General features: G+C 40.0%; 1 protein-coding gene and 1 pseudogene across 5 annotated transcripts in view; both read right to left on the bottom strand.

Moving 5' to 3' along the window:
- Positions 1 to 12,460, bottom strand: part of EDA (ectodysplasin A) — a 477,063-nt gene that overhangs the window by 107,698 nt on the left and 356,905 nt on the right. The gene's annotated exons all lie outside the window — the stretch shown is intronic.
- Positions 3,188 to 4,870, bottom strand: LOC116583669 (annotated as a pseudogene).

Here is a 12,460-nt window from a genome sequence, read left to right as displayed (position 1 = left end):
AAGATGCCAAGATAATTTGGGATTAAAATGCCATTTATCAAATGCCCAAGTGGGCATTTGAAACCTTCTCTTTCTGGGCTCTTGTCACATTTTCTCTGCCCAATGGTTGTGGCTTCCCGCAGTACTTCTTCCAAGTTCCTATGTTATGTATGAGTTTTTTTTTTTTTTTTAAGGTATAAGGAGAACCAACAGGCAGGGGATTTGCACCTGCTGTACCTTTGTCAGAAATGCATTTTCTACTTTTTTCATCAAAGTCCTATTCATCCTCCAAAATCCAATTCAAATGCCACCTTGTCCACTCATGTATGCATGTCTGGTATGTGCCAGCCATTATGCACATCTCCTTGGAGATGTATTTAATGTATTTGATTGGCCATTCTGCAGCTCCCTCCTCTATACGTCCACGTGATCTTATACCTCCATATAAGTACTTATCACCTCTGGGAATTATAAGATTCTCTCTTTTATGAAGACCATGGGCTTCCAGAACTAAGGAACTTTATCCTCCTCATTTTTGTATGCCCGCATGTTATGTAGCACAGTGACTTGCACATAGTAGGTGGTTAGTAAATCTCGAGCTATTGCTCTGTTATCTCCCTCCCTTTCATTTGTATTTGCTATTTTCTACTTACTCATCTAACTTGACTCTCAATCTTTCTGTCCCTATTACTCTACTAAAACTGCTCTCACCAATGTTGTCAACAACATCCTTCTTACTGACTTCAAGTAGATGGGTGAAACACACTCTTTCCATTGGTTTTGCTAAGTTGGATAATTGTAAGCTAGTAGCTATTTTTGCCACTTTATAGGGAGAACCTGCCTGAAGAATGAGGCTACTACAAAGGAAAGCAGAGTTGAGAGAGACCTGACGACATCATTTGATCTCCAAGGTTCAGCCATATCGTAAGCCAGCTTCATCAAGGACTTTACAGGTAAATGAGCCAATAAACCCCATGACCTCTTCTTAAAAAAAAATCTTAATCCAGTTTAGGCCAGCTACCTGGCAACTGAGAGAGCCCTAACTTAGCTAATGATCTCCATTTCTATATTTCCAGCCCAGATATTTTTCCTAAGCTTCAGGTGCATATCCCCAACTGCTTACAAATTTCTTCTCTTTGAATTTCCCACAGGTACCTGAAAATCAAAACTTATTTAAAACCACACATCTTTCTTTTCTGATCATTATCTCTGTGAATAATATAGCACTTTGCCAGAAACCTGGGTGGCTTTCTTGACTCCCCCCTTTTCTCCCTTCAGTCAAATCAACAAGTCCTAATTTTTTTTCTACCCACTAAGTAAATCCATTTCTATTTCATTGATGCTACTCTAATTATGTCACCATCATTTCTTATGTATATCATTGCATTGGCCTCCCAGCTGCCTTCTTTGTCTCCCTTATACTCCTTCTAGTCCATTTTTCTCTCCATTTTCTCCACTTTTTCATTATATTTTCAATTACAGTAACATACTTAGTAACAAGTCAAACAGTAAAGAGCTACACAAAGAACCACTTAAGAGTTATCCCTTTCCCATCCAACCTCTTTCCACTTGATATAATCAATAATTCAGAATTTGGTGCTTCTGCTTTCCACATCTGTTTCTATGTTTATATCCATATACCTGTATCTAGTAACATTTTTAGGGGGTTAAAATCTTTCTCTTTTTAAAAGATTTTATTTATTTATTTATTTGAGAGAGAGAGGGAAAGTGAGCAGTAAGAGAGGTGGAGGGGGAGGGAGAGAGAGAATTCTGACCCGTCTCTGTCTGCCTGGCGTGAAGAGCATAATGTGGGGACTGACTTCACAATCCTGAGATCATGACTTGAGTCAAAATCAATTAGTTGATTTCAATTAGTTGCCTAATCAACTGAACCACCCAGGTACCCCAAAATCTTTCTCTTTTTTTATAGATATGGGATTTTTTAAAATTTTACACATTACTCTGCAACTTAATTTTTATGACCTAGCAAAGGAACATGGTTATTCTTTAAGTCCATACATAAAACTGCAAAATATTCATTTTAATAGATGCTAGGATTAAATAGTATGGCTATGTCATCATTTATTCAACCATTTCCTTGTTTATCGATACTAAGGTTGTCCCTCTTTTTGCCACTAAAATAGTCCTATAATAAATATCTTTGTATATATGGCCTATGTACCAGTATTCTTATTTCTGTATGATAGATTCCCCAAACTGGAAGTGCTAGATTATAAAGGTATCCAAATGTTTAATTTGACTGGATAGTTGTGCTAATATCCAAAATGAGTGTAATAATTTATATTCTCAAATATGATATACTACATTAATAGAAGGAAGGCTAAAAATCATACGATCATCTCAATAGACTTAGAAAAGCATTTGACAAAATTCAACATTCTTTCATGATTAAAAACTCCCCACAAATTAGATACAGAAGGAATGTATTTCAGCATAAGAAGGCTATATATGACAAGTCCACAGCTAACATCACACTTAACAGTGAAACACTGAAAACTTTTCCTCTCAGATCAGGAAAAAGACAAAGATACTAATTCTTGCCACTTCTTTCAACATAGTACTTGAAATCCTTTATCCAGAGCAATTAGGCAAGAAAAAGAAATAAAAGTCATCCAGAATGGAAAGGAAAAAGTAAAATTGTCTCTGCCTGTTGACGATATAAACCTACATATAGTATATCAGTACACTGATAACTATAAAATGCTGATGAGAGAAACTGAAAAAGATACACAAAAATTAGAAAGATATCCTGTGTTCTCAGATTAAAAAAATTGATATTGTTAAAATGTTCATATTACCCGACGTCATCTACAGATTTCGTACTCTATCAAAATTCCAATGACATTTTTCCTCCATGGAAATAGAAAAAAAGGTCCTAACATTCATATGGAACCACAAAAAGACCATAGATACCTCAAGCAAACTTAAGCAAAAAGAACAAAGATGAAGGCATTACATTTCCTGATTTCTAAATATATTGCAAAGATAGGGTAATCAAAACAGTATGGTACTGATGTAAAAACAGTCATATAGACCAATGGAACAGAATAGAGAGCCCCAAAATAAAATCTATGCATTTATAAGCTATCCATCTTCAACAAGGATGCCAAGAGCACACCATGGGGAGAGGACAGTCTTTTCAATAAATGCTGCCGGGAAAACTGGACATCCACATGCAAAAAAAAAAAAAAAAAAAAAGAAGAAGAAAGAAACTGGACACTTACCTCACAGCGTATATAAAAATCAACTCAAAATGGATATAGTTAAACACAGACCTGAAATTGTAAAACTACTAGAAGAAAACATAGGGGAGAACTGTTTTGATTTCTGAACTTTTTTATTGGTGTCCTGCTCCCCAAAGAGTACACTGCTTCTGCTGCTTCAAAGCCTCAAAACTGATGTCATTGGTCTCAGACACCCCTTTGCCATCCACAGTCCTATAGGTGATGGTCTTTTAAATGGTTTGCATGGAGTTTATGCTGTCTAGGGTGTCACCAAGATTGAAGCCCTCTCTCTGTCTTCCAGCAGGTGATAGTAGGTGGTGATTTCAGCCTCTAACTTGGCCTTGATGTCCAGCAGGGCTTTGTACTCCTGGGTCTGGTGCTGCCCCTCGGACTGGTTCTGAGACAACTCTGACTCTAGGTGAAGGACTCCATTGAGCTGCTACATCTGCATGACATAGCAGGTCTCCAATTCCCTCAGGTTGTTCTCCAAGTTGGACTTCATATTTCTCATGGAGTCCAGGTTGATCTCCAAGGACTCAGCTGCTCCTATCTCATCAGTCTATAAGGTGATCACTATGCTGCTTTCCTCAATCTGCTGGGGCCAGCTTGGTATTTGTCCAGCTCCTTTTAGCTCTTCTCAGCCATCTCATCATACTGGGGTTGGATGTTCACCATGATCTTGTTGAGGTTTTGAAATTGGGGGCATCCAACTCCATGGTCAATCTGGGCCTGTAGACCCTTTACTTCTTCCTCATCCTTCTTTTTCATGAAGAATAGCTCCTCCTTGAGAGTAAGTTTCCATCTCCAGCTGCAACTGAGTGACACTGATGTCTTCAGTGACCTTGCAGAGCCCAAGGATATCACTGTCCACAGACTGGTGCATGGCCAGCTGTTTCATACTTGACTCTGAAGTTATCAGTACCAAGACAGACATTGTCAATCTTCAGAACAATGCAGACATAGTCTACAGAATTTAAAAAGATCTGAGCACTCAAGTTCTTTGTGATCCTGAAGTAATGCCCCCAGTCTTTGACCTGTGGTCCCTTCTTTTCCAGGTGTTTTCAGATGTTGATCTCCAGTCTCTGATTATCAGCCTCCAGGCTCCTCACCCTCTTTGGGCAGGAAGACAGGTCATCATTCAGGTCTTTGATGGTTTCCCTCTCACTCTGAATATCCCCTATGCCCACCAGATGCCCTGTCATTCTTGTGGTCAGGCACCCAGACCTCCAGCCACTCTAGAAGCTGGTGGAACAGGACACAGAGATCCAGGAGTCTGAGTCCTTAGCTCCTGCTTAAGTGTTGGCCACACTGCTGACAGGGCAGACCTGACGGCTGGGTGAATGCATGGAGCCCTGAGTGGTGAAGCTCCTCTGTTCAGGGAGGAAGTCAAGAGGTCAGGACTCAGGCTGCCAGGAAAAAGCTTCTTGACGTTGGTCAGGAAAATAATTTTTTGGATATTATCCCAAAAGTATAGGTGGCAAAAGCAAAAAAAAAAAAAAAAAAAGACAAGCAGAACTAACTGTATCAAACTAAAAAGCTTCTGCACTGCAAAGGAAATAAACTACAGAGTAAAGAGACAACCTATGAAATGGGGAAATATACATCGGTTTAGGGGTTAGTATCCAAAATATGTAAGGAATTCAAACAACTCAATAGCAAATAATAACAAAAATAGCATAAATAATAATAACCTGATTTAAAAATGGGCAAAGGACCTGAATAGACAGTTTTCCAAGGAAGACATAAAATTGGCCAACAGGCATATAAGAAGATGCTCAATATCACTCATCGTCATGGAAATGCAATTCAAAACCACAATGAGCTGTTACCTTTCACCTGTTAGGATGGCTATCATCAAAAAGATAACAGACAACATATCAGTTAAGATGTAGAGAAACAGTTTGGGGAGGAGTCAAGATGGCGGAGAAGTAGCAGTCTGAGACTACTTCAGCTAGCAGGAGATCAGCTAGATAGCTAATCTAAAGATGGCAAACACCTGCAAATCCACCGGCAGATCCAAGAGAAGAACAGCAATTCTGGAAAGAAAAAAACAACCACTTTCTGAAAGGTAGGACTTGCGGAGAAGTGAATCCAAAGCAACGGGAAGATAGACCCCGGGGGTAGGGGCTGGCTCCCGGCAAGTGGCGGAGCAACGGAGCACAAAATCAGGACTTTTAAAAGTCTGTTCCGCTGAGGGACATCGCTCCAGAGGCTAAACTGGGGCGAAGCCCACGTGGGGTCAGCGTGGCCTCGGGTCCCGCAGGGTCACAGAAGGATCGGGGGTGTCTGAGTGTCACAGAGCTTGCGGGTATTGGAACGGGAAAGCTGGCTACAGAGACAGCCGACAGTAAGCTCACAGCTCGGGGTTACCTTGAACCAGCCGCAGGCTCGGTGGGCTCCGAGCGCGGCCGGAGGTCAGGCAGACGGGAGTAACTGGGCGCTGTACTCTGAGGGCGCACTGAGGAGTGGGGCCCCGGGCTCTCGGCTCCTCTGGGCCGGAGACCAGGAGGCCGCCATTTGTATTCCCGTCCTCCGGAACTCTCCGGAAAGCGCTCAGGGAACAAAAGCTCCCGAAAGCAAACCCGAGTGGACTACTCAGCCCGGCCCCTGGTAAGGGCGGTGCAATTCCGCCCGGGGCAAAGACACTTGAGAATCACTACACCAGGCCCCTCCCCCAGAAGATCAACAAGAAATCCAGCCAAGACCAAGTTCACCTACCAAGGAGTGCGGTTTCAATACCAAGGAGAGCAGCAGAATTCCAGAGGAGGAGAAAGCAAAGCACAGAACTCGTGGCTTTCTCCCTGTGATTTTTTTAGTCTTGCAGTTAATTTAATTTTTTTCTTTTTCATTTTTTTCTCTTCTTCTGCTAAAATTTTTTTAACTTTTACCCTTTTCTTTTTTTAACGTTTTTTAAGTAGTTTATCTAATATATATATTTTTTCTTTTTTATATTTTTCTTTATTCGTTTTCTTTTTTTTAATTCTTTTTTTTTCTTTTTTTCCTTTCTTTCTTTTTGAACCTCTTTTTATCCCCTTTCTCCCCCCCCTCACGATTTGGGATCTCTTCTGATTTGGTTAAAGCATATTTTCCTGGGGTTATTGCCACCCTTTTAGTATTTTACTTGCTCCTTCATATACTCTTATCTGGACAAAATAACAAGGCGGAAAAATTCACCACAAAAAAAAGAACAAGAGGCAGTACCGAAGGCTAGGGACCTAATCAATACAGACATTGGTAATATGTCAGACCTGGAGTTCAGAATGACAATTTTCAAGGTTCTAGCCAGGCTCGAAAAAGGCATGGAAGATATTAGAGAAACCCTCTCGGGAGATATAAAAGCCCTTTCTGGAGAAATAAAAGAACTAAAATCTAACCAAGTTGAAATCAAAAAAGCTATTAATGAGGTGCAATCAAAAATGGAGGCTCTCACTGCTAGGATAAATGAGGCAGAAGAAAGAATTAGCGATATAGAAGACCAAATGACAGAGAATAACGAAGTTGAACAAAAGAGGGAAAAATAGCGACTGGACCATGAGGGGAGAATTTGAGAGATAAGTGACACCATAAGATGAAACAACATTAGAATAATTGGGATTCCAGAAGAAGAAGAAAGAGAGAGGGGAGCAGAAGGTATACTGGAGAGAATTACTGGGGAGAATTTCCCCAATATGGCAAAGGGAACAAGCATCAAAATTCAGGAGGTTCAGAGAATGCCCCTCAAAATCAATAAGAATAGGCCCACACCCCGTCCTAATAGTAAAATTTACAAGTCTCAGTGACAAAGAGAAAATCCTGAAAGCAGCCCGGGAAAAGAAATCTGTAACATACAATGGTAAAAATATTAGATTGGCAGCTGACTTATCCACAGAGACCTGGCAGGCCAGAAAGAGCTGGCATGATATTTTCAGAACACTAAACGAGAAAAACATGCAGCCAAGAATACTATATCCAGCTAGGCTATCATTGAAAATAGAAGGAGAGATTAAAAGCTTCCAGGACAAACAAAAACTGAAAGAATTTGCAAATACCAAACCAGCTCTACAGGAAATAGTGAAATGGTCCTTTAAGCAAAGAGAGAGCCTACAAGTGGTAGATCAGTAAGGAACAGAGACAATATACAGTAACAGTCACCTTACAGGCAATGCAATGGCACTAAATTCATATCTGTCAATACTTACCCTGAATGTTAATGGGCTAAATGCCCCAGTCAAAAGACACAGGGTATCAGAATGGATAAAAAAACAAAACCCATCTATATGTTGCCTATAAGAAACTCATTTTAAGCCCAAGGGTACCTCCAGATTTAAAGTGAGGGGGTGGAAAAGAATTTACCATGCTAATGGACATCAGAAGAAAGCAGGAGAGGCAATCCTTATATCAGATACATTAGATTTTAAGCCAAAGACTATAATATTAATTTGTTCTATCACATTGATTGATTTGCGAATGTTGAACCATCCTTGTAGCCCAGGGATGAATCCCACCTGGTCATGGTGGATAATCTTTTTAATGTGCTGTTGGATCCTGTTTGCTAGGATCTTGTTGAGAATCTTAGCATCCATATTCATCAGCGATATTGGTCTGAAATTCTCCTTTTTGGTAGGGTCTTTGCCTGGTTTGGGGATCAGGGTAATGCTGGCTTCACAGAAAGAGTCTGGAAGTTTTCCTTTTGCTTCAATTTTTTGAAACAGCTTCAGGAGAATAGGTGTTATTTCTTCTTTGAAAGTTTGGTAGAATTCCCCAGGGAATCCATCAGGTCCTGGGCTCTTGTTTTTTGGGAAGTTTGGGATCACTGCTTCAATCTCGTTACTAGATATTGGTCTATTCAGGTTGTCAATTTCTTCCTGATTCAATTTTGGGAGTTTATAGTATTCCAGGAATGCATCCATTTCATCTAGGTTGCTTAGCTTATTGGCATATAACTGTTGATAATAACTTCTGATGATTGTTTCTACTTCCTTCGTGTTCATTGTGATCTCCCTTTTCATTCATAATTTTATTAATTTGGGCTTTCTCTCTTTTCTTTTGGATTAGTGTGGCCAATGGTTTATCGATCTTATTGATTCTTTCAAAAAACCAGCTTCTAGTTTCATTGATAAGTTCTACTGTATCTCTGGTTTCTACCTCATCAATCTCAGCTCTAATCTTGATGATTTCCCTTCTTATGTGTGGATTTGTTTTGATTTGTTGTTGATTCTCCAGTTCTTTAAGGTGTAGAGACAGCTGCTGTGTTCTGGATTTTTCAATTTTTTTGAGGGAGGCTTGGATGGCTATGTATTTCCCCCTTAGGACCGCCTTTGCTCTATCCCATAGGTTTTGGACCAAAGTGTCTTACTTCTCATTGGTTTCCATGAATTGTTTCAGTTCTTCCTTGATCTCCTGGTTGATCCAAGCATTCTTAAGCAAGGTGGTCTTTAGCTTCCAGGTGTTTGAGTTCCTTCTGAACGTTTCCTTGTGATTGAGCTCCAGTTTCAAAGCATTATGCTCTGAGAATATGCAGGGAATAATCTCAGTCTTTTGGTATCAGTTGAGTCCTGATTTGTGACCCAGTATGTGGTCTATTCTTGAGAAGGTTCCATGTGCACTTGAGAAGAATGAGTATTCTGTTGTTTTAGGGTGGAATGTTCTGTATATCTCTAGGAGGTCCATCTGGTCCAATGTGTCATTCAATGCTCTTGTTTCTTTATTGATTTTCTGCTTCGATGATCTGTCTATTTCTGAGAGAGGCGTGTTAAGATCTCCAACGATTAGTGTATTCATATCCATATGACTCTTTATCTTGATTAACAGCTTTCTTATGTAATTGGATGCTCCCATATTGGGGGCATAGATATTTCCAATTGTTAGATCATCTTGGTGGATAGTCCCTTTAAGAATGATGTAGTGTCCTTCTGTATCTCTGACTACAGTCTTTAGTTCAAAATCTCATTTATCTGATATGAGAATCGCTACCCTGGCCTTCTTTTGAGGCCCATTGGCATGAAAGATGCTTCTCCATCACTTCACTTTCAGTCTGGGTGTATCTTTAGGTTCAAAAAGGGTCTCTTGTAGACAACATATGGATGGGTCCTGTCGTTTTATCCAATCTGCAACCCTGTGTCATTTTATGGGCGCATTTAGGCCATTCACATTGGGAGTGATTATTGATAGATACGTTTTTATTGACATCGTGTTACCTTTGAAGTCTTTCTTTCTGTAGATTGTTTCTATATTTCTGTTCAATGCTATTCTTAGGATTTTTCCTCTTTTATAGAACCCCCCTTAATATTTCCTAGTGTCGGCTTGGTGGTTGCATAGTCTTTTAAGCCTTGCCAGTCTTGGAAACTCTTTATCTCTCCATCCATTTTGAATGTCAGTCTTGCTGGATAAAGTATTCTTGGTTGCATGTTCTTCTCATTTAGTGCCCTAAATATATCTTTCCAGGCCTTTCTGGCTTTCCAGGTCTCTGTGGACAGGTCTGATGTTATTCTGATGGGCTTTCCTCTGTAAGTAAGGAGCCTCTTTGTCCTAGCGGCTTTCAAGAGATGGTATCTACAATTATGATTCCTCAATTTGACTCTCAGGTGCCTTGATTTTTTTTGGAATCTATAATCTTGGGTGGAGACCGTTTGGCCTCTAGTAAATGAATGCTGGTTCCATTCAGGATATTGGGAAATTTTCATGAAGAACTTGTTCCACTATATCTTCTAGGCTTCTTTCTTTCTCCTCCCCTTCAGGGATTCCAATAATTCTGACGTTGGAACGTTTCATGTCATCATTTATTTCCCTGATTCTGTTTTCGTGGTTTCTAAGCTGTTTGTTCCAGGCTTCCTCCTGATCCTTTCTCTCTATCTGTTTGTCCTGCAGATCACTCATTCTATCTTCTGTCTCAATTACCCTAGCTTTTAGAGAATTTAGATTAGATTGGAACTCATTGAGAGCATTGTGAACCTCTTCCCTGGTAGCTTTTAACTCTGCCCTAACATTGTGAACATCATCTCTGGTCGCTTTCAGCTCAGCCCTAATCAATTCCATTTGGTCATCCATGGCTTTCTCCAACCTATCTATTGCCTGGATAATTGTTAGCCTGAATTCTCTTTCCGACATATTGTCTATGTTGATAGCCATTAGCTCTGTTGTAGAAGGTCCATCCTCTGTTTTTTACTTCTGTTGGGCATTCTTCCTCCTAGTCATTTTGGTGAGAGATGACTGAACAGATGTAGCTGGATTTATTGACCGTGGTGCAGTCAAGGTGCACCCTGGAACACTTCTCAATGTGAGACAGGAATTCTTCAAAATCCTGGAGGAAAACCAGGCAGCAACCTCTTGAACCTCAGCCACTGCAACTTCTTGTAACACACGTCTCTGAGGACGACCCTTCCCAATGATGACACTCCCAGTCGCTCTGCTCCCTGGCGAAGTTCCCGCTCCCGATGGCAATGCTGCTGCTCTGGACAATGCTGCTCCCGAGGACTACTCCATAAAATCTATTCTTGACATTGATCCTGTACTTCCCCATTGCTTTTAGGATAATTTCTATGCCCCAGAAAATGGATTCCAAGTCCCTATATGATTTGTCCCCTGCTGGTCAGCTCATTTATCACTTCCCCTTTAAGAATTTATATTAACCGTACAAATTTGTTTCAGTTCCTCAAATGAACCAAGCCCCTCTTACTCTAAGCCTTCTAACATTTATGTTTTCTCTGCCTGGTTTACCCTTCCCTCACATCTTCACTTGGCTAACTCTCCAGCATCTGTCAGGTTGTAGCTCAAGAGACTATTAGGAGACCTTCCTGAACCTCCCAGGTGTAGGTCAGGTTCTGCTGCATCCCACAGCATCCTGTATTTACCCAATTATATCACTTACTATACAGTGTTGAAAGTATCCAGCTGTGAGACTGATGAGGGTAGGGTCTTATCTCATTCAATTCTGTGTCTATAGTGGTTCAAACGGAGATCAATAAACATTTATTCAACAACTAGTTGGTACTTAATAAACATTTATTTGAATGAATGAATGGAGGGGGAGGAAGCCCTAGTAGCTCTTCACATGTGAGGCAAAAGAGGACCTACAGGTTTAGGAGTAGAATCTAGAGTAAGGCAGGGTTGCATAAGTAATCCACTATAGATCCAATAGGAGCCATCTGCCTGCATATCTGCATCTTCCTGTGGCATTTTGAGGAGCCACACAAAAGGGAACTGACAGTTTATCACTTGGCCAACAGGTTAACCTTCTTACAGCCTTCACTTCTTAAAACCTTACTGAGCCTCTTTATGGATGTTAATGAAAAGGCACATTTGACCATCTAAACTGAAATCCTGAGTATTTAATCATCCAGACATCATCTAATTGGCTAAGAGTACCCTACCTATTATATTATAGAAATCAAGAACAGGTAGAAGAAAATTAAAAGAGAATTAAAAGGAAACAGTTAGATCATCTTTCTAGTAGTTCATTTTTTTCTTACCCTTGCATATCTGAAGGATATGATATAATCTCTTCAGTAAGAGTACTATCTCATTATAGAGTTATTAATGGGGCAGTCATCAGAATTTCCAGGGAGTGAGTATACCTTGAAAAAAACCTCCTTAGATGATTTTTAATTTCTTACACCAGAGTTGAGAGTCACTGATTCTAATTTAAACTTTAGAAAAACTGAGATCAGAGAAGTAAATACTTACCCAAGATCAAAATGCTAGTAGAACTGGCAGAGTTGGGACTATAGTCTGGGCCTCCTGGCTCAGAGTTATCATTTTTCATAATATTTAGAAACAAATAACTAGAAGGAATTTAAGACAGTGAGACAGACCAGAAATACCTTTAGAGAACCTCAGGTCAAGTGGGTTTCTGACCTCTTTCAGGCAAGTAAGAGATTCCTCAAAGATATCTTACCTTTACAACATTTTCTAATGGGAGGCAGGCATATTCACATTTTACCTTATATGATGCTGTATTGTTTATGTTTATTATAATGAGTATTATTTTTATTATTTAAAAATTACACAGATATTTTTAAGCAGCCTAATTTTTTTTTGTGATGAGAATTCTCAGGATTTTACTATCTTTTTTAAAAAAATTTTCAGCATAACAGTATTGATTGTTTTTTGCACCACACCCTGTGCTCCATGCAATCCATGCCCTCTCTAATACCCACCACCTGGTTCCCCCAACCTCCCACCCCCCGCCACTATAAACCCCTCAGATTGTTTTTCAGAGTCCATAGTCTCTCATGGTTCACCTCCCCTTCCAATTTCCC

This window comes from Mustela erminea, chromosome X (assembly GCF_009829155.1).
Source record: "Mustela erminea isolate mMusErm1 chromosome X, mMusErm1.Pri, whole genome shotgun sequence".
Lineage (NCBI taxonomy): Eukaryota > Metazoa > Chordata > Mammalia > Carnivora > Mustelidae > Mustela > Mustela erminea.
This window is presented reverse-complemented; position numbering and strand designations above follow the sequence as displayed.